Here is a 27,306-nt window from a genome sequence, read left to right on the forward strand (position 1 = left end):
CCATCAATATAATAGAGAGAGCAGCTTCTGTGGCTAGCAGGAATGGATCCAGACTACTAATCATGGGAGACTTTAACCATGGGAAGATAGATTGGGGGAACAGAGACCCACATGGAGGACCAGACACATGGAGAGTAAGCTGCTGGACGTGGCAACAAGAAACTTTCTAAGTCAACATGTCAAGGGACCGACAAGAATGAGAGGAGAGGATGAACCAGTCTTGCTTGATCAGATATTTACCCTAAATGAGTCGGATATAAGGGAAGTTAAGTTGGAAGCCCCCTTGGGAATGAGTGATCATAGTGTATTGAGCTTTGAGTACCTGGTTGAGCTAGGAATTATCTCCACCAAAAAAGAACTGGAAAACAAAGGGCTGGCGTGCCGAAAGGGAAACTATGAGGAGATGAATAAATTCCTAAGGGATATTCAATGGGACACAGATCTCAGAGCCAAGTCCATACAAGACATAATGGACTATGTCACCCAAAAGTGTCAGGAGGCTGTAAACAGGGTTGTCCCGGCCCGACAGGAAAAAACAAAGAAGCAAAAGAAGAATCCGTAGTTTAATAGGGAATGTATGAAAGCAAAGGAGCTGAACAAAAGGGCATGGAGGAACTTCCATAATAACAGAACACCAGAAAGTAGAGATAGATACCAGAGAGCCAGGAACGAGTATGTTAGTGTGAGAAGAGCAGCTGAGAAAAGGTATGAAAATGTTATAGCTAATAAAGCCAAGACCGAACCAAAGCTACTACACAGTAACATCAAGAGGAAGACAACAGTGAAGGAACAGGTGATGAAACTTAGGATGGGTGAGGACAGGTACACAGAGAATGACAAAGAGGTGTGTGAAGCACTCAACAAAAGGTTCCAGGAGGCCTTTACAATAGAGCAGGGAGACGTCATGGCGCTAGGAGAGGTTGCAGCAAACCAGGCAACCTTGGAAAGGTTCGAAATTACAATAGATGAGGTCAAGAAGCACCTATTGGAGCTGGACGTGAGAAAAGCCGTTGGGCCGGACAGAATTTCACCATGGTTATTGAAAGATTGTGCAGGAGCACTTTGTTTGCCACTCTCCATAGTGTATAGTAGGTCAATGGAAACGGGAGACCTACCAGAAATATGGAAGACGGCTAATGTAGTCCCAATGTACAAAAAGGGTGACAGACAAGAGGCACTGAACTACAGGTCAGTGTCCTTGACTTGTATACCATGCAAGGTGATGGAGAAGATTGTGAGAAAAAACCTAGTAACACATCTGGAGAGAAGAGACTTCGTGACAAACCCATCAACATGGGTTCAGGGAGGGTAAATCTTGCCTTACAGGCTTAATAGAATTCTACGATCAGGTGACAAAGATTATGCAAGAAAAAGAAGGATGGGCGGACTGCATTTTTTTTGGACTGTCGGAAAGCTTTTGACACAGTACCTCATAAAAGGTTGATGCATAAGCTGGAGAAACAGGCAGGAGTAACTGGTAGGGCGCTCCAGTGGATAAGGGAGTACCTAAACAATAGGAAGCAGAGAGTTACAGTGAGCGGTGAGACCTCATATTGACGTGATGTCACCAGTGGAGTCCCACAGGGCTCTGTACTCGGACTTATCCTGTTTCTGATATACATAAATGATCTCCCAGAGGGTATAGACTCATTCCTCTCAATGTTTGCTGATGATTCCAAAATTATGAGAAGGATTAACACAGAGGTCAGATTGAGGCTTCAAGAAGACCTGAACAATCTGCAGGAATGGTCGAACAAATGGTTGTTACAGTTTAACCCAAGCAAATGTAATATAATGAAGATAGGGGTAGGAAGCAGGAGACCAGATACAAGGTATCATTTGAGAGATGAAATACTTCAAGAGTCAGAGAGAGAGAAAGACCTGGGGGTTGATATCACGCCAGACCTGTCCCCTGAAGCTCATATCAAGAAGATAACATCAGCAGCATATGCCAGGTTGGCTAACATAAGAACGGCCTTCAGAAACTTGTGTAAGGAATCTTTCAGAACATTATATACCACATCTGTCAGACCAATCCTGGAGTATGCAGCTCCAGCATGGAGTCCATATCTAGTCAAGCATAAGACTAAACTGGAAAAGGTTCAAAGGTTTGCCACCAGACTAATACCTGAGCTGAGAGATATGAGCTACGAGGAGAGACTACGGGAATTAAACCTCACTTCGTTGGAAGACAGAAGAGTTAGGGGGGACATGATCACCACATTCAAGATTCTCAAGGGAATTGATAGGGTAGATAAAGACAGGCTATTTAACACAAGGGGCACACGCACTAGGGGACACAGGTGGAAACTGAGTGTCCAAATGAGCCACAGAGATATTAGAAAGAACTTTTTTAGTGTCAGAGTACTTGACAAATGGAATGCATTAGGAAGTGATGTGGTGGAGGCTGACTCCATACACAGCTTCAAGAGTAGATATGATAGAGCCCAATAAGCTCAGGAACCTGTACACCAGTTGATTGACGGATGAGATGCGGGACCAAAGAGCCAGAGCTCAACCCCAGCAAACACAACTAGGTGAGTACACATTCACACACACACGCACACACACACACACACCACGCACATTAGATAAGTACACACACACTCTTAGACAGCGCTTTAGACTCGTGGACCTAGGGACTAGGGTTCGATCCCCCAGCACCACCAGAAAAAACAAATAGGTAGAGTTTCACTCACCCTGATGCCTCTGTTCCCAAGCAGTAAATAGGTACCTGGGAGTTGGACAGCTGCTATGATCTGCTTTCTGGGTGTATGTGTGAAAAGAAAATGAGTAGTTAGTAACAATTGATTAATTGATTGACAATTGAGAGGCGGGCGGAAAAGAGCAGAGCTCAACCCCCCGCGAGAGTAAACATTCCTGAACCTGGAAAAATACACAAAATCCTAATATTTCTCATCAGTTATTTATCATGTTTCTAAACCAACAATCGTATATACATACATCAAACAAACATATATAATACATACATGCATAAATACATACATTCATACATACATACATACATACATACATACATACATACATACATACATACATACATACATACATACATACATACATACATACATACATACATACAGGAAATAAGTGACCAGACACTGGATACCGAATGGCAGATGAAGTTCTGTATGAAACGGACAGAGAGAAAGATCTAGGATTTGATATCACGCCAAACCTGTCTCCTGAAGTCCACATAAAAAGAATAACACCAGCGGCATATGCGAGGCTGGCTAACGTCAGAATTGCCTTCAGAAGCCTGTGTAAGGAATCTTTCAGAACCTTGTATACTACATATGTAAGGCCAATCCTGGAGTATGCAGCACCAGCATGGAGTCCGTACCTTGGGCCAGATTCATGAAGGTAGTTACGAAGGTTTTTCTTCTTAGCTACGAGTGTTTTCCTTCATAGCGCCTTCGTGGCGGCTACATCGGTATTCAGGTAGCTACACTAAGTCGAAAAACCTTCGTAAGTTTAGTCCGGGATCTAAGTGTGGTTTCGACCACTCGTAGCTTTACGTAAACTGGATATAACTCAAATTTTCTCTACTACATAACACTGGGATCGATTTTAATATTTTGGAACATAAACAAAAGATTATAAAAATTGAATCTCGTGAAGAGGAGTCTTTCGTGTTAGTTATATATGCATTCTCTGCTTGAAACTTAAAGTAAATATGTCTTTAATGATATTAGAATTAGTTTTATAATAGCAAGATATTATACCCGTAGTTATTAGGTAAATAAACACTGGTGAACATGAAATATGAGAGAAGGTGATGAGCCCTGCCTGATGGGATAATTTACTATCACCAAATGCCCCTGTTCACCTAGTAGTAAGGGTGTACCTTAGCTATACATACCCATTTCTAATTTATTTAGTTTGGTTTTATTTTTAGATTAAATCTGGGTGAGACATAAAATAAAAATATGCTGCACAAATGATGTTAGGCAAGAAGGGTAAAAATATCAAAAACTTTATTCATTGAATACTTAAAGCTATAATTATGACTATATGGACTATTAAAAAAGAGAGAGGGAAGTAGGGGTCCAAGACCTCTTCCTGTTATACAACTTGAGTGTGGAACAAGTATTTATCAAAAGAAGGCACCATGCCGGGAAGGCTATGTAGCAGTAAGGCAGTGAAATGAGGCAGCTACTTATTTGAGAAATGCTTATTTTATTTACCTTATAAGCTGAGGCAGCTTATTTTATTTGAGGAATACTCAGCTGATTCCTCTACATTTAGCATGGAACAAATTTGTGGCCAAGATCTCTTCCTGTTACACAATTTGGCTGTGTGTAACCAAACTAGAAGTGCTCTACAAATCAAGGGACCTAGAATGTGGAATGACCTCCCGAATCATGTCAAAGGCTGTACCTCTCTCAACCAGTTTAAGAGTTAAACCAAGTACTGCCTAATTAACTCCATGTAACCTAACTTACCTCCTAAATGTCAACCCATGTCTTGCTATTTTTTAAACAATGCTGTTCACCAACGTGTGCAATTGCTGATTTATTCTATGTTAACCCCCCTTTTTTATTTTTTTTTCCTTCTTTCAACACAATTTATACCTAATCCCGATAACTATTAAGTTTTAGTCTAAGTGATTTTTCCCCCACACCTTGCCCGAAATGCTATGAGTATTAGTGGCTTTAGGTATTGTATGTACTAGCTCAGTCTATAAATCCAACATTATGTTTGTAAATCAACTGTATGTACTTTTCCTGAATAAAATTTATTTATTATTATTTATTTATTAATCAGTTAGTATTAAAAGAAGGTACCAAGCTGGGAAGGCTATGTAGCACCATTGTGTGTAACAATAAACCAATTTTTTTTTTTAACAAATAATGCACCTGTATGGTAAAACAAATCCTGTCAGCTGTAAAAATATTTATGTAGTTATATAAATAAAAAAATATAATGAAAGAAATATTACTGGTTTATTTTTATCCTATCTTTTTGTACTGTACAGTATATCCAAGGAAGTGAAAAATTGAGACATAATGCAAAATTAATGAATGATTAGCATGGGTTAGCAGTTCAAAAGAAATATGACTATTACATATCAACATGAGATCTTAATGATCCATGGTTAAGATGATTTAATAAGGATAATACAGTATTTGTATTACTACAAACTATAATTTAAATAATTACTGATTATTTTTATTAAGATTAGGTATACACAGCAAAGTGCTGCTACCCTATTCTATATGGAATATTACACAGTGTAGATAAAAACTAGCTATAAGTTTATCTAATACTCCCATCTCACAGGATGGTTAGACATACTGTACATGGAATCAATTTAGAAAATACCAGCCTCAATACAAAAAACAAATCAACTCTGACTAAACAACTCTTCACGATTTTCACAAGAGGTAAGCACTGAATCATGGAAACATTATATTATAATTACTCTTACCAGTTTCTACAATACTCCTCTCAAACAATGTATTTTTTAACATGTTTAGGTATACACAGCAATGTGCTGCTTCCCTATTCTGTATGAAGGACCACACAGTGTAGATTAGAAACCAGCTACAAGCTCATCCAACATCCTCACCTCACAGGATGGCCAGTCATGCATGGAATCAGGAGAGAACCAAGTACTTAATGCTGATCTATTAGCCTCCACTGGCAAAATTTGGGTGCAGCACAAGAATGTCTTCCAATATTCCTGAGTGTATGAAGTAATTACAGAGCTCAAAGTACCTCATACCATTTGGTATGAAGTCACTGATAACAGGGCAATCACAGATATAGTGTTGGAGAGTATGTTCTCTCAAGCAGGACTGAAAACAAATGTTTTTTCCACAAATAGGGTTATAAACCCATGGAACCGTCTACCCGCTGAAGCCGTAAATGCCAAATTCCAGCTAAAAAATATCATTAAGACAATTGGCGGGCCCTTTAAGAAGCCGCCGGCTTTCTGTCCTCTTCGAGGCCACTACATAGTTAGTGGCCTTTGGGTAAATTCAGTAAATATATACAATAATTGTCAGCGCATCTTCCGAGCAACAAGGACAGCTACACAGTATCTATAATAATAATAATAATAATTTTTATTTAGGCAAAGGTACATACATAATGAGATTTATTTATTGATTTAAACATACGTACATACATATATATATACATACATACATACATAAATTCATACATACATATATACAGATACATAAATACATACAGGCATACATACATGGTAACACGGGTGCCTCTTGGCTGAGTGGACAGTACTCGGGATTCGTAATCCTAGGGACGGGGATCGATCCCCAGCGATGGCGGTAACAAATGGGCAGAGTTTCTTTCTGTCCGATGATCCTGTTCACCTAGCAGTAAATAGGTACCTGGGAGTTAGACAGCTCTTACGAGCTGTTTCCTGTGAGTGTGTGTGTGTACGTACCTAGTTGTACTTACTTAGTTGTGCTTGCAGGGGATGAGCTCTGGCCCCTTAATCCCGCCTCTCAACTCTCAATCAACTAATATACAGGTTCCTGAGCCTATTGGGCTCTATCATATCTACACTTGAAAAGGTGTATGGAAGCTTGAAACTGTGTATGTACTCTTCTATTTGTCCTCACCTATTTGTGTCTGCAGGATCGAGCATTGACTCTTGGATCCCGCCTTTCGAGCCATCGGTTGTTTACAGCAATGACTTCAGTCCTATTTTCCTATCAAACCTAGTTTTAAAATTATAAATAGAATTTGCTTCCACAACCTGCTCCTTAAGTGCATGGCATTTTTCCACTACTCTCACGCTAAAAGAAATTTCCTAACAACTCCGTGACTCATCAGAATTTCCAGCTTCCACCCATGTCCCCTCGTTCTGTTACTATTCCATGTGAACATTTCGTCTATGTCCACTCTGTCAATCCCCTTGAGTATTTTATGCGTTTCTATCATATCCCCCTCTCCCTTTATTTTTCTAGTGTCGTAAGGCTCAGTTCCTTCAGACATTCTTCATACCCCATGCCTCATAACGCTGGGATGAATCTCGCTGAAAACTTCTGAACTTTTCCAGTTTCCTTATGTGTTTCTTCAGGTGGGGACTCCATGATGGGGCAGCATACTCTAAGACTGACCTCACGTAGGCAGTGTAAAGCACCCTAAATGCCTCCTTACTTAGGTTCCTGAATGATGTTCTAACACTTGCCAGTGTAGAGTACGCTGCTGTCGATATCCTATTTATATGTGCCTCAGTAGTTAGATTAGGTGTTACGTCCATGCCCAGGTCTCTTTCTCGTGTGTGTGTGTGTGTGTGTGTGTGTGTGTGTGTGTGTGTGTGTGTGTGTGTGTGTGTGTTTGTGTGTGTGTGTGTACTCACCTAGTTGTGTTTGCGGGCGTTGAGCTCTGGCTCTTTGGTCCCGCCTCTCAACCGTCAATCAACAGGTGTACAGATTCCTGAGCCTATTGGGCTCTATCATATCTACACTTGAAACTGTATATGGAGTCAGCCTCCACCACATCACTTCCTAATGCATTCCATTTGTCAACCACTCTGACACTAAAAAAGTTCTTTCTAATATCTCTGTGGCTCATTTGGGCGATCAGTTTCCACCTGTGTCCCCTTGTGCGTGTGCCCCTTGTGTTAAATAGCCTGTCTTTATCTACCCTATCAATTCCCTTGAGAATCTTGAATGTAGTGATCATGTCCCCCCTAACTCTTCTGTCTTCCAGCGAAGTGAGGTTCAGTTCCCACAGTCTCTCCTCGTAGCTCATACCTCTCAGCTCAGGTACTAGTCTGGTGGCAAATCTTTGAACCTTTTCCAGTTTAGTCTTATCCTTGACTAGATACGGACACCATGCTGGGGCTGCATACTCCAGAATTGGCCTGACATATGTGGTATACAAAGTTCTGAATGATTCTTTACACAAATTTCTGAATGCCGTTCGTATGATGGCCAGCCTGGCATATGCCGCTGATGTTATCCTCTTGATATATGCTGCAGGAGACAGGTCTGGCGTGATATCAACTCCCAAGTCTTTTTCTTTCTCTGACTCCTGAAGGATTTCCTCTCCCAGATGATACCTTGTATTTGGCCTCCTGCTCCCTACACCTATCTTCATTACATTACATTTGGTTGGGTTGAACTCTAATAACCACTTGTTCGACCATTCCTTCAGTTTGTTTAGGTCTTCTTGAAGCCTCAAACAGTCCTCTTCTGTCTTAATCCTTCTCATAATTTTGGCATCATCCGCAAACATTGAGAGAAATGAATCTATACCCTCCGGGAGATCATTTACATATATCAGAAACAAGATAGGACCGAGTACAGAGCCCTGTGGGACTCCACTGGTGACTTCACGCCAATCAGAGGTCTCACCCCTCACCGTAACTCTCTGCTTCCTATTGCTTAGGTACTCCTTTATCCACTGGAGCACCTTACCAGCTACACCTGCCTGTCTCTCCAGCCTCTTATGCCGTACTGTGTCAAAGGCTTTCCGACAATCCAAGAAAATGCAGTCCGCCCAGCCCTCTCTTTCTTGCTTAATTTGTGTCACCTGGACATAGAATTGTATTAAGCCAGTCAGGCAAGATTTACCCTCCCTGAACCCATGTTGTCGATTTGTCACGAAGTCCCTTCTCTCCAGATGTGCTACCAGGTTTTTTCTCACGATCTTCTCCATCACCTTGTATAATATACAAGTCAAGGATACTGGCCTGTAGTTCAGTGCCTGTCGCCCTTTTTGTATATTGGGACCACATTCGCCGTCTTCCATATTTCTGGTAGGTCTCCTGTTTCCAGTGACCTACTATACAATATGGAGAGTGGCAAGCAAAGTGCCTCTGCACACTCTTTCAGTACCCATGGGGAGATCCCCTCTGGACCAACAGCCTTTCTAACATCCAGATCCAGCAGGTGTCTCTTGACCTCCTCTCTCGTAATTTCAAACTCTTCCAAGGCCGCCTGGTTTACGTCCCTTTCTCCTAGCACAGTGACCTCACCTTGTTCTGTTGTGAAGACCTCTTGGAACCTCTTGTTGAGTTCATCACACATCTCTTTGTCATTCTCTGTATACCTGTCCTCGCCTGTTCGAAGTTTCACTACCTGTTCTTTCACTGTTGTTTTCCTTCTGATGTGACTGTGGCGTAGCTTTGGTTCGGTCTTGGCTTTGTTTGCTATATCATTTTCATATCTTTTCTCTGCTTCTCTTCTCACCCTGACATACTCATTCCTGGTTCTCTGGTATCTCTCTCTGCTTTCTGGTGTTCTGTTATTCAGGAAGTTCCTTCACGCCCTTTTGTTCAGTACATTTGCTTCCATACATGCCCTATTATACCATGGATTCTTCTTTTGTTTCTCGGATTTTTCCTTTTGGGCCGGGATGTATCTGCCTACTGCCTCCTGACACTTTTGGGTGACATAGTCCATCATATCTTGTACAGACTTAGCTCTGAGGTCTATGTCCCAAGGTATTTCCCTTAGGAAGCTTCTCATCGCTGGTGGTGGCGGCTGTGGTGGGTGGTGGCGGTGGTGTCGGCGGCGGCTGTGGTGGGTGGTGGCGGCGGCGGCGGTGATGGGTGGTGGCGGCGGCGGTGGTGGTGGGTGGTGGTGGCGGCGGCGGTGATGGGTGGTGGCGGCGGTGGTGGTGGGTGGTGGTGGCGGCGGCTGGTGGTGGTGGGTGGTGGTGGTGGGTGGTGGCGGCGGGTGGCGGTGGTGGGTGGCGGTGGCTGGTGGCGGCTGGTGGTGGCGGCGGCGGCGGGTGGTGGGTGGCGGCTGGTGGTGGTGGGTGGTGGCGGCGGGTGGTGGTGGGTGGTGGCGGCGGGTGGTGGGTGGTGGCGGCTGTGGCGGGCGTTGGCGGGCGGTGGCGGGCGGTGGCGGGCAGCGGCGGCTGTAGTGGGTGGTGACGATCGGCGGTGGGGGGGGGGGGCTGGTGGCGGCTGGCGGTGGCGGCTTGCGGTGGCGACTGTGGCAACGGGCGGTGACGGCTGATAGCGGGCGGTGGTGGCGGCTGGTGGCAGGCGGTGGTGGCGGCTGGTGGTGGCGGCTGGTGGTGGTGGCAGCTGGTGGTGGCAGCTGGTGGCGGTGATGGCGGCTGGTGGTGGTGGCAGCTGGTGGCGGTGATGGCGGCTGGTGGTGGTGGCGGCTGGTGGTGGTGGCAGCTGGTGGCGGCTGGTGGCGGTGATGGCGGCTGGTGGTGGTGGTGGTGGTGATGGCGGCTGGTGGCGGGCGGTGGCGGGCGGTGGCGGGCGGTGGCGGCTTGTGGTGGCGGCGGTGGTGGGTGGTGGTGGTGGTGGTGGGTGGTGGTGGCGGCTGTGGTGGGTGGTGGCGGTGGTGTCGGCGGCGGCTGTGGTGGGTGGTGGCGGCGGCGGCGGTGATGGGTGGTGGCGGCGGCGGTGGTGGTGGGTGGTGGTGGCGGCGGCGGTGATGGGTGGTGGCGGCGGTGGTGGTGGGTGGTGGTGGCGGCGGCGGCTGGTGGTGGTGGGTGGTGGTGGTGGGTGGTGGCGGCGGGTGGCGGTGGTGGGTGGCGGTGGCTGGTGGCGGGTGGCGGCTGGTGGTGGGTGGTGGCGGCGGGTGGTGAGTGGCGGTGGTGAGTGGCGGTGGTGGGTGGCGGTGGCTGGTGGCGGGTGGTGGCGGGTGGTGGCGGGTGGCGGCTGGTGGTGGGTGGTGGCGGGTGGCGGCTGGTGGTGGGTGGCGGGTGGCGGCGGGTGGTGGGTGGTGGCGGCGGGTGGTGAGTGGCGGTGGTGGGTGGCAGTGGCTGGTGGCGGGTGGCGGCTGGTGGTGGGTGGTGGCGGCTGGTGGTGGGTGGTGGCGGCTGGTGGTGGGTGGTGGCGGGTGGCGGCTGGTGGTGGGTGGTGGCGGGTGGCGGCTGGTGGTGGGTGGTGGCGGCGGGTGGTGAGTGGCGGTGGTGGGTGGCGGTGGCTGGTGGCGGGTGGCGGCTGGTGGTGGGTGGTGGCGGGTGGCGGCTGGTGGTGGGTGGTGGCGGGTGGCGGCTGGTGGTGGCGGGTGGCGGCTGGTGGTGGTTGGTGGCGGGTGGCGGCTGGTGGTGGGTGGTGGCGGGTGGCGGCTGACGGTGGGTGGTGGCGGGTGGCGGCTGACGGTGAGTGGTGGCGGGTGGCGGCTGGTGGTGGGTGGCGGCGGGTGGCGGCTGGTGGTGGGTGGCGGGTGGCAGCGGGTGGCGGCTGGTGGTGGGTGGTGGCAGGTGGCGGCTGGTGGTGGGTGGTGGCGGGTGGCGGCTGGTGGTGGGTGGCGGCTGGTGGTGGGTGTGGGTGGTGGCGGGTGGCGGCGGGTGGCGGCGGGTGGCGGCTGGTGGCGGCCAGCTGGGACACACCCTTCACCACTGAAGGTCTGAGCAAAACTAACCATATGTCTCTCTCACCCACCAGCCCAGTGTTGCCAGCTCGCGCTTTAAAATGTTTCCTTCAAAGATTGTATATTATCTTTGAACAACAAGTTTGATTATCAAGGAAATAATGCATATATTATTGTCACATTAATACTGTGCAATATCTTATTACATTCCTGCTAAATAATTATAATTTGAAACAGGACAAAAAATCCCACATATATATAAAAACCAACATTAGAGATCACGAGGCCTAGGCCTCGCCTGTGACCACACATCCTGCCTCCCTGGCCTGCTACACTCTCACACCTCACACTCTTAACTCTCTCATAATCACTCTCACTCTCTTACTCTGTCACTCTTACTCTCTGTCACTCTTACTCTCTGTCACTCTTACTCTCTGTCACTCTTACTCTGTCACTCTTACTCTCTGTCACTCTTACTCTCTGTCACTCTTACTCTGTCACTCTTACTCTCTGTCACTCTTACTCTGTCACTCTTACTCTGTCACTCTTACTCTCTGTCACTCTTACTCTCTGTCACTCTTACTCTCGGTCACTCTTACTCTCTGTCACTTACTCTGTCACTCTTACTCTCTGTCACTCTTACTCTGTCACTCTTACTCTGTCACTCTTACTCTCTGTCACTCTTACTCTCTGTCACTCTTACTCTCTGTCACTCTTACTCTCTGTCATTCTTACTCTCTGTCATTCTTACTCTCTGTCATTCTTACTCTCTGTCACTCTTACTCTCTGTCACTCTTACTCTCTGTCACTCTTACTCTCTGTCACTCTTACTCTCTGTCACTCTTACTCTCTGTCACTCTTACTCTCTGTCACTCTTACTCTGTCACTCTTACACTCTGTCACTCTTACTCTCTGTCACTCTTACTCTCTGTCACTCTTACTCTCTGTCACTCTTACTCTCTGTCACTCTTACTCTGTCACTCTTACTCTCTGTCACTCTTACTCTCTGTCACTCTTACTCTCTGTCACTCTTACTCTCTGTCACTCTTACTCTGTCACTCTTACTCTCTGTCACTCTTACTCTCTGTCACTCTTACTCTCTGTCACTCTTACTCTCTGTCACTCTTACTCTGTCATTCTTACTCACTCTCAGTCACCCTTACCCATTCATACTCACTCTCTCACTCTTACTCTCATACTCTTACTCTCAATTACTCTTACTCTCAATCACTCTTACTCCCAATCACTCCTACTCCCAATCACTCCTACTCTCAATCACTCCTACTCTCATTCTTACTCTTACTCTTACTCCCAATCACTCTTACTCTCAATCACTCTTATTCTCATTCTTACTCTCACTCTTACTCTTACTCCCAATCACTCTTACTCCCAATCACTCTTACTCTCAATCACTCTTACTCTCAATCACTCTTACTCTCATTCTTACTCTTACTCACTCTTACTCTCAATCACTCATATTCTCATTCTTACTCCTACTCCCAATCACTCTTACTCCCAATCACTCTTACTCTCAATCACTCTTACTCCCAATCACTCTTACTCTCAATCACTCTTACTCTCAATCACTCTTACTCTCAATCACTCTTACTCTCAATCACTCTTACTCTCAATCACTCTTACTCTCATTCTTACTCTTACTCACTCTTACTCTCAATCACTCTTATTCTCATTCTTACTCCTACTCCCTATCACTCTTACTCCCAATCACTCTTACTCTCAATCACTCTTACTCCCAATCACTCTTACTCTCAATCACTCTTACTCTCAATCACTTTTACTCTCAATCACTCTTACTCTCAATCACTCTTACTCTCACTAACTCTCAATCACTCTTACTCTCACTCTAACTCTCAATCACTCTTACGCACTATTACTCACTCTTTCTCTCAGTCATCCTTACTCACTCTCATACTCACTCCTACTCTGTCACTCTTACTCTCTGTCACTCTTACTCTCTGTCACTCTTACTCTCTGTCACTCTTACTCTGTCACTCTTACTCTCTGTCACTCTTACTCTCTGTCACTCTTACTCTCTATCACTCTTACTCTGTCATTCATACTCTGTCACTCTTACTCACTCTCAGTCACCCTTACCCATTCATACTCACTCTCTCACTCTTACTCTCATACTCTTACTCTCAATTACTCTTACTCTCAATCACTCTTACTCCCAATCACTCCTACTCCCAATCACTCCTACTCTCAATCACTCCTACTCTCATTCTTACTCTTACTCTTACTCCCAATCACTCTTACTCTCAATCACTCTTATTCTCATTCTTACTCTTACTCTCACTCTTACTCTTACTCCCAATCACTCTTACTCCTAATCACTCTTACTCTCAATCACTCTTACTCTCAATCACTCTTTCTCTCAATCACTCTTACTCTCATTCTTACTCTTACTCCTACTCTCACTCTAACTCCTACTCCCAATCACTCTTACTCCCAATCACTCTTACTCTCAATCACTCTTACTCCCAATCACTCTTACTCTCAATCACTCTTACTCTCAATCACTCTTACTCTCAATCACTCTTACTCTCAATCACTCTTACTCTCACTAACTCTCAATCACTCTTACTCTCACTCTAACTCTCAATCACTCTTACTCTCATACTCACCCTTACTCTCAATCACTTTACTCTCACTCTTACTCATTCTGTCACCCTTACTCTCACTCTTACTCACTCTGTCACTCTTACTCTCAGTCACTCTTACTTATACTCACTCTTACTCACACTTACACACTCTCTGGCACTCTCACTCACCTTCAGTCACTCTTACTCACTCTTACCCACTCTCGCTCACTCTTACTCACTCTAGTTAATAAGAACACGCCAATATAAGACAACAAAACGTTTTCAGATTCTTTCTCACCACTTTCCAGCAACTTTTATAATTTATATAAATTACCTTAGGGAATAATACATAAATTATATATTTGAACATGATATTAGTGTTTAGTGGAATGCATAAGGAGTCAAATTGTGTTAAAAAGAGAGATTTTAAGAAAATTTGGAAAACTACTTTTTTCTGTTCATATTATAACTAAATGGATTTTAAAGGTTTCACTCAGCCAATATATATCATTCACAATTTATTAATGAATTTTACAAAAAAACACCATAAATTTTATATTTAAACATGTAAAAACTATTTGTTTTAAATTTGGAAGAAAATAATTGTAGAAAAACAATTTATAATTAAACCTTTGTGTTTGGATTTTTTGAGTAAAAGTTTCTCAAAGGCTCTCCTGCACCATTCTCAATGCAAATCATTCCCACACCTATGGGAAGAGATAGGCGAACGTTGTGTAGATGATTTGTGTTTGCTGGGACCTCAGTCAGGCAATCACCGACCGGCGGGGCGCCGTACACAAAATGGTGGATTTGCAAGCCAGAGGGAGCCATTTTGTTGTACCCAGGGCGCGACTTTTCCACTTCCCTGCAACTTTACAAATGCAAATTTCTCCCCAAATAAGCAACCATTCTGGAAGCCTCATACCTCAAAAGATTCCCTGCCCCTCAGAGAACCTGAAGGTAAGCTGATATGACTCTTACAGTTGGCATATGGGAGAAACTGAAGGGGTCACCGTCACAACACATACATACATACTTAAATACATACATACTGTCAGGGTTCACCCCCTTCCAACCTGTGGTTGGGGTCATCCCACAGGTCTTAGCCCCTCAGTACCGGGTGCCACTGCTCACCCTTGGGCTCCCCCAGTCAACTAATGGCTGGCCTTATACACCCCTAGCGAGTGGGGAGGTTCAAGCTTCTTATAACTCGCTTAAACCTGCCTGTCCTGACACTGGAACGCTCTCTTCTTCTTTATCTGGTCTACTCAGGTGCCAGCTGGGTGTTTATGCTCATGTCCCAGCAACACGTCAGTGGTCTTAATGTTATCTTAATCAAGGATGCAATATCATGTGCAGTACAAGGTGTCACTAATGGTCTCATAAATATATAATATATATAGCCCTAGAGAATGGAGGCTCACTTAAATTCCTCAGTTAGTTTAAGAGTATACTGAAGAAAACATATATACATTTACAAATGGAATAAAGAAATGTCTATGTTGAAATCATCCACTGGCGGCAGCATTTCTCGATGACACGTCTCTGGCAACACGGTCAGCTGACTGGATCCACTCCCCCGGCGCGGGCACACACCTCGCGCCTCAGCAGCACGATCAGCTGACGGTTCTAGCTGTCAGAACGTCGTGACTTTGCCACGCCTCCAGCGATGCGATCAGCTGTGCGTTTCAGAGTACGTTGCTGGCTCCTTGCACACCAACTACCCTTCCAGGATCACAAACATCCTCGCCTTAATGTTCACACACACCAACTCATGCCTAAATGAATTTTTGGCTCCTAGCCTAACGTCCTGTCACTTAGACAATAAAATGATGAGTGGAAATATTCACAACATATAAAATACTTTAACTCGCCTAGCTCAAAAAGGGGTATGGGAGGGACAATTATCTACCTTATTTCACTCCAACCACGAAGCTGACTCGTCCTCTGTTGAGGGATGTTGAGGTTCCTGGTTCTGGCTTCTGGTCTCCTGACGAACAGTTCCCACGCACACACAGGTTCCTCCATCGCCTTCGTGGTAACGCGTCCTCGTCGTGCTCACATCCAACAGGTACTGCCTTCCTCCTCATATTCTCTGGGGTACAGGAGACAGGTACCTCCGTCGTCGTCCTCCAAACTCACTGGCACTGTCGACTCTTCACAGTCCAGCACAGCTTCAACTCGCCTTAACTGCCAGTAGATTTGGGCCCGGCCCTAGCTTCTCGCTTGATGTGTAAGACGTGGTCCTCTAGTGGGCGTCCCAGACGTCACCAGCCCAATGTTCCTTCTGCTGCAGACTCTTGATACAGCTTTTGGCTCTTCAATCCGGTCCGTCCTTGCCTCCGGGCACTCCACGGAAGTTGGATGGTTTCCCAGACTGTCTGCAGAATCGAAGCGGAGCTTAAATCTACTGGTAAGGGCTCTCTAGGTCTGGAGCTCGCTCGAGCGCGTCTTCCCCTCTCTGACGGCTCGTGACGTACTGTCTTACCGCCCAGGCGCCAGCTGCCCCCGAGCCCTCCGCCTCATGACGTCACACCGCCCGAGGCCTCTCGTCATTGGTCACTTCCGGCACGTTACCTCACCTGGCCAATCAGGTGCCGGGAAGCGTCAGGACGTCTTGGCGGGAAACAGGATGGCTCGTCACCGTCGTGTGCTTCAAAAGGCGTAAACCCCTCTCATTATCAAACCTAGCTGGCCATTTTACAGCCAGCTATATCACGCTCCACGCTTTCCCACACATGAAAATGTTCCCTGAACATTAGAGAACACTTAGGCTATGGAGATATGACTTCTAAGCTGGGAAGGAAGAAATATAGGGGTGGGACACCGTCACAATACATACATACATACATACATACATACATACATACATACATACATACATACATACATACATACATACATACATACGTACTTACATACATACACATACTCCACAACCCATACATGCCTGGACAATGGCCTGTTTTGGTCAGCTAGTGAGATTTGTAACCCGCACAGTAGATCAGTCAGGGATTTTTGTAGTCCACATAATATGTCAACCAATGATGTTTATAACCCACATAATAGATTAACCAATGATTTTTATAACCCACATAATTGATCAGCCAATGATGTTTAAACCCCATTATATATCAGCCAATGATATTATTAACCCACATAATAGATCAACCAATGATGTTAATAACCAACATAATATATCAACCAATGATGTTAATAACCAATATAATATATCAATCAATGATGTTAATAACCAACATTTTATATCAACCAATGATGTTTATAACCCCCATAATATATCAACCAATGATGTATGCCCACTAACGTAAGAGATCAGGCTGTGGTGTTTCTAGCCCACAGAAGCACTAAGATGTGTTCTTGTTTTCCTCAGAACAAACAATCCGGTGTTCGTTGTGATTAGTGATGACCCAGAGTGGTGCAAGAAGAACTTTAAAGACAAGGATATTGTTTATGGTGGTGAGTATTGTGGTGGTGGTGAGTATTGTGGCGATGATTGTGGCTAGTATTGAGGTGGTGATTGTGGCTAGTATTGTGGTGGTGATTCTAGCTAGTATTGTGATGGTGTGATGTGGTAAGTATTGTGTTGGTGATGGTGGTTAGTGGTGATGGTGGTGAGTATTGTGGTGGTGATAGTTGTTAGTGATGGTGATGGTGGTGATGATGATCTGTTGGGGTGTGCAAAGGGAGTGGCCACGTGAGCACTACCTCAACGAAAAACAATATATAACTAGGGATATTTCAGTGATACAGGACATAAACACAGTCAGATACCTCATAAAGTGTGCCTCAACATATCAAACAATATACCATAGTGATTAACATCCGACTTTTGTGTTTTAAGGAAATAATATGTGAATTTCGAGTCTAGTCAACGAGTACATCCACCTGCCTTCCTATGGCTCTGGAGGCAAACGTTGCCAAGACTTTAAAAAAATATATATATAATTGCATTCCTCTTATTGAAATATCAAGAAATCATAGTTGTCCACCGCTAAGCTCTCTATGTAAGCAACTGTGTCAACTGTAAAAATTAAGATGTCAACTGTACATCCCACTGGGACCATCACCCTCTACCATGTGATAAGTACCTGCCCATAAAGTAGAACAAATAAACATATATATTATTATAAACATATATAATATTATAAATATATATGTCAGTTTTTCGTCGAATAGAACACAAAGAGTAAAAGTCAACCATATAAAATCGAGTCCAAGTACAGTTAAAAGCTCTGTACCTCAGGGTACAGTCCTTGCACCACTGCTTTCGTTATTCTCATATCAGATATAGACTCAAATACAAGTCACAGCTTCGTTTCATCCTTTGCAGTTGACACAAAATTCAGCATGAAAATTACTTCTGTTGAAGACATTGAAAAACTACAAGCAGATATTAATAAAGTTTTCGACAAGGCAGCAGACAATAAAATGATGTTTTACAGTGATAAATTCCAGGTACTCAGGTACGGTCAAAATGAGGACCTTAAACATAATACAGGGTACAAAATACAATCGGATCTGCCCATAGTAGGAAAACAGTATGTAAAGGATTTGGGAATAATGATGTCTGACGACCTAACGTTTAGTGAATATAACCATGCAGTCATAGAGTCAGCCAGGAAAATGATAGGATGGATTACGAGAACTTTCAAATCCAGAGATCCCATCACAATGGTTGTACTCTTCATATCACTTGTGTTGTCCCGTCTTGAGTACTGCTCAGTACTCACTTCCCCCTTCAGAGCAGGAGAGCTTGCTGAAATAAGAGGGAATACAGAGAACATATACGGCATACATTGACGCGATAAAGCACTTAATTTATTGGGATCGTCTCAAAGCTCTCCTAATGTACTGACTAGAAAGGAGACGAGAGAGACATCAAATAATATATACGTGGAAAATACTGGAGGGCCAGGTCCCAAATCTACACAGTAAAATAACAACGTACTGGAGTGAACGATATGGAAGAAAATGCAGAATAGAACCAGTGGAGAGCAGGGGTGCGATAGGCACAATCAGAGAACACTGTATAAACATCAGAGGTTCATGATTGTTCAACACTCCCAGCGAGTTAAGAAATATTGCCAGAACAATCGTGGACGTCTTCAAGAGAAAAATTGATAGTTTTCTTCAAAGAGTGCCAGGCCAACCGGGCTATGGTGGTATGTGGTCCTGCTGGCCGCTCCCATCAACAGCCTGGTGGACCAAACTCTCACAAGTCAAGCCTGGAATTGGGCCGGACTTGGGGAGTAGAAGAAGACCCAAAACCCCCATCAAGCAGGTATCAAGTAGTGGTTAGTGGTGGTAGTGATGAGTATTGTGGTGGAGATGGTGGTTAGTAGTGATAGTGGCGAGTTGTTGTTGTGATGATGGTGAGTATTGTGGTGGTGATGGTAGTGTTTGTGATGGTGGTGAGTATTGTGGTAGTGATAGTGGTTAGTATGTTGGTAGTGATAGTGGTGAGTACTGTGGTGGCAGTGAGTATTGTGGTGAGTAATATGGTGGAGATGGTGGTTAGTAGTGATGGTGGTGAGTTGTTGTTGTGATGATGGTGAGTATTGTGGTGGTGATAGTGGTGAGTATTGTGGTGGTGATAGTGGTGAGTATTGTGGTGGTGATAGTGGTGAGTATTGTGGTGGTGATAGTGGTGAGTATTGTGGTGGTGATAGTGGCGAGTATTGTGGTGGTGGTGAGTATTGTGGTGGTGACAGTGGTGAGTATTGTGGCGGTGATAGTGGCGAGTATTGTGGAGGTGATAGTGGGGAGTATTGTGGTGGTGATAGTGGTGAGTATTGTGGTGGTGATAGTGGTGAGCATTGTGGTGGTGTTGGTGGTGATAGTGATTAGTATTGTGGTGAGTATTGTGATGACAGTGACGAGTATTGTGTTGGTGATAGTGGCGAGTATTGTGGTGGTGGTGAGTATTGTGGCGGTGATAGTGGCGAGTATTGTGTTGGTGATAGTGGTGAGTATTGTGGTGGTGATAGTGGTGAGTATTGTGGTGGTGATAGTGGTGAGTATTGTGGCGGCGATAGTGGTGAGTATTGTGGTGGTGAGTAACGTGATAGTGATGGTGGTTACTAGTGACGGTGGTTAGTGGTGATGGTAGTTAGTGGTGAGTATTGTAGTGATGATGGTTGTTAAAGGTCGTGGTGGTGATAGTGATGAGTATTGTGGTGGTGAGTATTGTGATATGATGGTGGTGAATATTGTAGTGGTGATGGTGAGTATTGTGGTGTTCACGGTGTTTAGTGGTGGTGGGGGTGATAGTTATAGTGATGGAGGAAGTGGTGGTGGTGGTGGTGATAGTGGTTAGTTGTGGTGGTGGAGGTGGTAGTGATTGTGATTAGTGATGGTGGTGGTGAGTATTGTAGTGATTGAGGGTAGTGGTGATGATTAGTGATGGTATTGGATAGTGGTTAGGTATTGTGCTGGTGGAGCTTATTGATGGTGATGGTGGAAAGTAGTGGCGGAGGTGCTTAGTAATGATGATGGTGGTTGGTGGTGGTGTTTAGTGATAATGATGATAGTGATATTGGTTATAGTGGTGGTAGATGTGGTGGTACTTAGTGATGGTGATGGTGATGGTACTTAGTGATTGTGACGGTAGTTAGTGGTGTTGGTAATGGTACTTAGTGATGGTGATGTTTGTTAGTGGTGATGGTGGTGGTACTTATCCATAGTGGTTAGTAGTAGTGGTGTTTGTACTTAGTGATGGTGGTGGTGGTGGTGGTGTTTGTACTTAGTGATGGTGGTGCTTACATGTCACTGCTGCAGTAGGACTGTTTAAATGGTTACCAAGACTACACTATCTTGTCTGGTGACCAGGACCACTGTAGGCGTGGGTTATCATGTCTGGTGACCAGGACCACTGTAGGCGTGGGTTATCTTGTCTGGTGACCAGGACCACTGTAGGCGTGGGTTATCTTGTCTGGTGACCAGGACCACTGTAGGCGTGGGTTATCTTGTCTGGTGACTGTTACCAATCGTACGTCAGGGCTCGAAACACTGACAACAGCAAGACCTAGTAATACAAGTAAGGAATATTTATATGTACATACTTGTAATCATATTATACGCAAGGCATATATAAGTACAAATTAATTTATTCAATTACGTATCTTATAGAGGTACGTAACACTTCCACCTCCAAGGAAAAAAATGCAATGGATTGAAGATCAATGGCATTTTTTCTCTGAAGTAAAATCATGTGACACTTGAGATTTACTGTATTAATTTCCCCAAACATGTAAAAGCAATAAGAACACATTTCAGAACAAAAGTGAAAACATTTCCAATATTTTCTTACATGAAAATTTAAAAGTTCAGTCTTGTGATCTTGTTCTACATCACTGTTTCTACATATCAGGGATTTTACATGTTCCTCTGGAGTTTGTAATTTTATCTCTCCAGGGTACTATCTCTTTTAGTTCACTTAGTTTCAGATTATATTTCACATTGCTATGAGCAACATTATTAGTATTAGCATGAATAGAATTGTCAATAAAGGTAGCTGCTTTCACACAGTCATCACAGCAATTTATCTTTCCATCTATTTCTACTATTTCTCTAAGATCAGTCCCGTATTTCCATGTGATCCATTTTCTATATGGTGAAATTTTCCAAGACTGACTCCATTTTCCATGACTCCTTTTTTCTAGAGCTGGACTGCTTAATTGAAGTTGACTGGAGGTAAAGTAGATTTGGGACTTCTCCTGGGTATGCTCTGACAAAGACATCTGCTCCTCATCACACTTGATCCTCTGTGGAACACTTACTCTCGCCTAATGGATACTAAAATTAGAGAAATTAGGGTTAAACCTCACAATGCCATATAAAACATTCTCACTCATAGAACCTTCAGAAACACAACACACCGACTTAGCAAACCTTTGACCTCCAAACCAAGAAATACAAACCAAGATAAGTGCAAAGACTACCTGATCAACTGACTCAGATGATCCATAAGGAACACAGAAATCAATTTCCTCACAACTCTGTCATGACGATCAGCGAAAGAAAACAGGCATAGGCCTAGGCACCATATCTCAATCATAACTCCAAACATTAGAACTGACAACTGGATTAATAATAGTACTGGCATCAGCACAGGTAGGATGGACAAAACCATCTACTACAACAGGTTGTTCATTCATAGAACTAACTTCAGCACAGGCAGAATAAACATGGTCTGCAACTGGCTGTTTACACAAACGGGGATCAATCTCACCCACAACATGATTTATGGCCACATCATTACCCAATATAACATCCACACCTCGGATGGGCAACTGTGTACTAACACCCACAGTGCATACACTTGGTGTAATGGTGGATCTGAAATTAATATCTATTAGAGGTACAGTCTTACATCCTGCAACACTCTGAAGAACTACAAACTTTCCAGTATCTCTCTTTTCAACATTAGAGAGTATACTAGCAGAAATTCAGGTTTGGGAAGCACCTGTATCACGAAGAATAACCACTGGCTTCCACTTCCCATTAACACACAAAACTTCACCTGAAGACATATATGGAGAAAAGCTGTTTCAGCTAATTGGGGTTTACAGTTACATGTTCATTTGGTAATTTATTTTGCACACCTCTACAATAAATGAGACCAGTTGGTCGCAACTCAGGGTGCAATATAAAACAGGAATTAATTCCATGGCCTTTTCTCTTACAATGGGTACAGGACCTTTCAGGTGGACACACCTGTGGTACCAACTGTAGGTTTTACATTAACATTATTAATATTTGACATTCCTGACAAGGAAGTAGCAGGATTAGGTTTTGTAAGAGAAGGAGCTCATGGGAGTAACTGGAACACTAGGACTGGATAGGTTCTGATAAGGAGTTCTGTGAGCATAATGATTTACTCTACGACTAGACTTAGGTGAGTGGGCCGTAAACTGGGCCTTAGTCAACAACTCATGCTCATCAGCGAGCTTTGACAGCTCATAAATGTCTGTTACATTCTTTTGTTCTGCCATAAAAGTAGACAATTTGTCTGGGAGACATGACAATACTTCTTCCATTATAAGAAGATTCTTTAGAGCATCAAACTCAGTTACTGAAAGTGACTTTAAACATCTGTTGCAAAAGTTAGTCTTTTGACGAGTAAAATCAGCTATTGTCTGATCGCTTACCCTTCTTAGGTTCCGAAACTTTTGCCTGTGTGCCTCTGGATTTAATTGATATGCATTTAAGATGCTTTTCTTTACAAACTCATAATCAAAACTATTAGTGTCAGGAAAGGATGTAAAAACCTCCTGACTCCGCCCTTTAAATTGAGACTGCATGATTTCTACCCTTTGATCCCTTGGCCAGTTCATACTGATTGCAATCTTATAAAAATGTGCAAAGAAAACCTCAGGATCCTGGTTGATACCTGGTTGATGGGGTTCTGGGAGTTCTTCTACTCCCCAAGCCCGGCCCGAGACTAGGCTTGACTTGTGAGAGTTTGGTCCACCAGGCTGTTGCTTGGAGCGGCCCGCAGGCCCACATACCCACCATAGCCCGGTTGGTCCTCCTCATTAAACTTGGGTAACTCTATATATTTATTCATCCTTATGGGATTATTATCACTATGTGTTGAAACATTACTAGTATTTCCATGCCCAGCTGCCATACGCTGTGTTTCAAGTTTAAAGTTAGTGCCAGCCATCTGTTGTTGAATTGCTAACTGCCTAGTTTATTCTTCGGCTTGTTGCTTCAAGTTGCAACTCAATTAAACTTCTTCTATTTTGTGCCTCCATTTCTAAACGCCTAGTCTCAAGCTCCCTCTGCTGAGCTTCAGCCTCTAATATTTTCTGTTGCTGTTGAGCATCAATCTCTCTTTGACGAGCTTCAGCCTCTAATATTTTCTGTTCCTTCTGAGCTTCAAGCTTAGCATATGCTATTTGCGCTTCTAACTCAAGACGCTTTAAAGCAATTTGCTCACTGGTCTCTTCTCTGACTTCCTCCAGAAATTCCTCTCTTAACTCACCATTCTCTACCAAATGTGTCACTATGATTTTTAGAATTTGTGATTTAGTCATGTTATTTTTGGCTGTTAATTCTAGCTTATTGGCCATATTTATTAACACAGACTTTGTTAGGCTTTTAATTCCCTCAAAGTCTGGCTAGCCAACAGTGACAACACTTGCTCCTCCATATTTACTAACACTTGGCACTTGATTAACACAATATAATTAACACAATGGCACTGCACTACACTTCACTCGTAAAATTGTCACAACACTGAAAATTCGCTTGGCCTCACTGCACAAACAAAATATATAGGATGACTTACCTCAAAATCGTGAAGCATTGTTACTTGACACGCAGGAAGGCTTGCATGGCACACGGAATAGTTCTTAAAAGAAACACACAGACACCTAACACACTGGTACCTAGGAAGGCAAGGTTAGATTAGCAAAGTTTAGTTTGTGGGAACAATCTCTCCCGGACAGGCCCCCATAACTCTTGTTACCAATCGTACGTCACGGCTCGAAACCCTGACAACAGCAAGACATTAAATGTCTAGGGCAAACTACAAAATGCAGTTCTCTAGAGCAGGTCACCAGTGTAACCACATGATTGGCACAGGCAAAGAATTAAAGTATTTCTCCCTTAGGACTGAAGAAATATACATATAAAGCTTTATAATATATATTAACAATATATATTCTCAATATTATATAAATTACAGATGGACAAGATCAATTATAAAGCAAAATCAAAAGTATTGTCTCTCCTATATTATAATATATTATGGCAAAACACAAATGTGAACAGACTTATCTCCCAAAGATGTTATCTCTCCTGGTCCGTGACAGCTACTGACTACTAAAGCGACGGGAGTCAAAATCATTGCTTCCACCCCGCGAAAAATTGCCAAACTTACAGAGTATTAATTTAACTTACATGGAGCAATATATTGTGACCAGAGTAATCTTAAACTAACTTAGGTAATGCTCAGATTAACATGCATAACAGAGGTAATGTAATTATTAATACATGCAGTAATTAAAATAAAACAACAGAGGGAAATGTTGGCACGCCCACCAGCAACTAAACTCTCTCACGGGCTGTTATCCCCTAATGATCAAACAATTGTAGATTCTCATACTGTTACCCACTTATGATCATTACAAACCACTTTTCCCACGGAATCAGCCGTGAGCAAACAAAGAAAATATAACCATTCCCACGGTGGGTAAAGTTGGGCTTATTCCAATATATAATACAGGCCACAATGAAATATATAAACACATAACTTACATACAAGTAAGGAATATTTATATGTACATACATGTAATCATATTATACGCAAGGCATATATAAGTACAAACTAATTTATTCAATTACGTATCTTATAGAGGTACGTAACAGTGACTGTAGGCGTGGGTTATCTTGTCTGGTGACCAGGACCACTGTAGGCGTGGGTTATCTTGTCTGGTGACCAGGACCACTGTAGGCGTGGGTTATCTTGTCTGGTGACCAGGACCACTGTAGGCGTGGGTTATCTTGTCTGGTGACCAGGACCACTGTAGGCGTGGGTTATCTTGTCTGGTGACCAGGACCACTGTAGGCGTGGGTTATCTTGTCTGGTGACCAGGACCACTGTAGGCGTGGGTTATCTTGTCTGGTGACCAGGACCACTGTAGGCGTGGGTTATCTTGTCTGGTGACCAGGACCACTGTAGGCCTGGGTTATCTTGTCTGGTGACCAAGATAACTGTAGGCGTGTTGAGAGAGGTGGACTTCTCACCGCCCTAACTTATTGCTTGCAATTGTCCTTGCAATGTTTGATTTCGTTACTTGGTGCCCAGAGTTCAAGCTCTCTACCTCTGGCCTCACTCAAGCTCTCTACCCCCGGCCTCACTCAAGCTCTCTACCCCCGGCCTCACTCAAGCTCTCTACCCCCGGCCTCACTCAAGCTCTCTACCCCCGGCCTCACTCAAGCTCTCTACTCCCGGCCACACTCAAGCTCTCTACCCCGGGTCACACTCATGTTCTCTACCTCCGTCCTCACTCAAGCTCTCTACCCCCGGCTCTGCTCAAGTTCTCTACCTCCGGCCTCACTCAAGCTCTCTACTCCCGGCCACACTCAAGCTCTCTACCCCCGGCTCTGCTCAAGCTCTCTACCTCCGTCCTCACTCAAGCTCTCTATCCCCGGCTCCGCTGAAGCTCTCTTATCAAGGCAACGTTTCAGCTATCACGACATTTCATTATAATTCCAACTGCTGTAACCAAGACTATATTAAATGAACATCAAAATCCAAACTCTTTGAGTCTTCGCCTCTAAGCCTTACCCAAATTCGCAATATTAGCCAGTGTTACAATGGCTTCCGGAACTGAAAGACAAGAGCTATGAGGAGAGGCTAGAGGCATTTAATAGGCCTTTAGGCTATAGGTCTAAACTTGAAAACAAGCTAAAAGAGATCATATTATCATTGAATTCAAAATATTAACGAGAATCTACAAAAATTATAAAGGATTTGTGAGACCTGAATCTTCAAGAATAATACGTCATAGTTTTAAGCTACTAAAGAAATATAAAAATATTCACTTTGGCAAACAGAGTGGTAGACGGTTGGAACAGGTTAGGTGCAACCCGTTCTCGCACTTTTGTACAATCAATATTGACTTATTAAATAAGTGCATATGTGACATACTAATTTATTGTGAATATTTTAGTTTACCTTGAAAAGCTTCATAGAAATCACCGACCTTACCTAACCTTCTTAGTATGTTAAGATAACCATCTTATTGCTTCGTAATTACAATTATTACTTAACCTATACCTATAATAGGTATACCTATACCTATAATAGGTTAAGTAATAATTGTAATTAAGAAGCAATAAGATGCTTATCTTAACATACTAAGAAGGTTAGGTAAGGTCGGTGTTTTCTATGAAGCTTTTCAAGGTAAACTAAAATATTCACAATAAATTAGCATGTCACATATGCACTTATTTAATAAGTCAACACTGACTGTATGATAGTGCGAGAACGGGTTGGTTAGGTTACGTGGCCAATACTGTCAGTAGTTTCACAGCATTATGTGACAATGCTCGGTTCACCACGTCCTTAGCTCTCGCCCTGTAACTATATTAAGGGTAGGGTTCCCATACGTCTGTAGCTCTCACCCAGTAACTACACTAGGGATAGTGTTGCCATACGTCCTTAGCTCTCACCCAGTAACTACACTAGGGGTAGTGTTGCCATACATCCGTAGCTCTCACCCAGTAACTACACTAAGGGTAGTGTTGCCATACGTCCGTAGCTCTCACCCAGTAACTATACTACAGGTAGGGTTGCCATACATCCTTAGCTCTCGCCCTGTAACTATACTAAGGGTAGGGATGCCATACGTCCGTAGCTCTCACCCTGCAGCTACAATATG

Source organism: Procambarus clarkii, chromosome 2 (assembly GCF_040958095.1).
Source record: "Procambarus clarkii isolate CNS0578487 chromosome 2, FALCON_Pclarkii_2.0, whole genome shotgun sequence".
Lineage (NCBI taxonomy): Eukaryota > Metazoa > Arthropoda > Malacostraca > Decapoda > Cambaridae > Procambarus > Procambarus clarkii.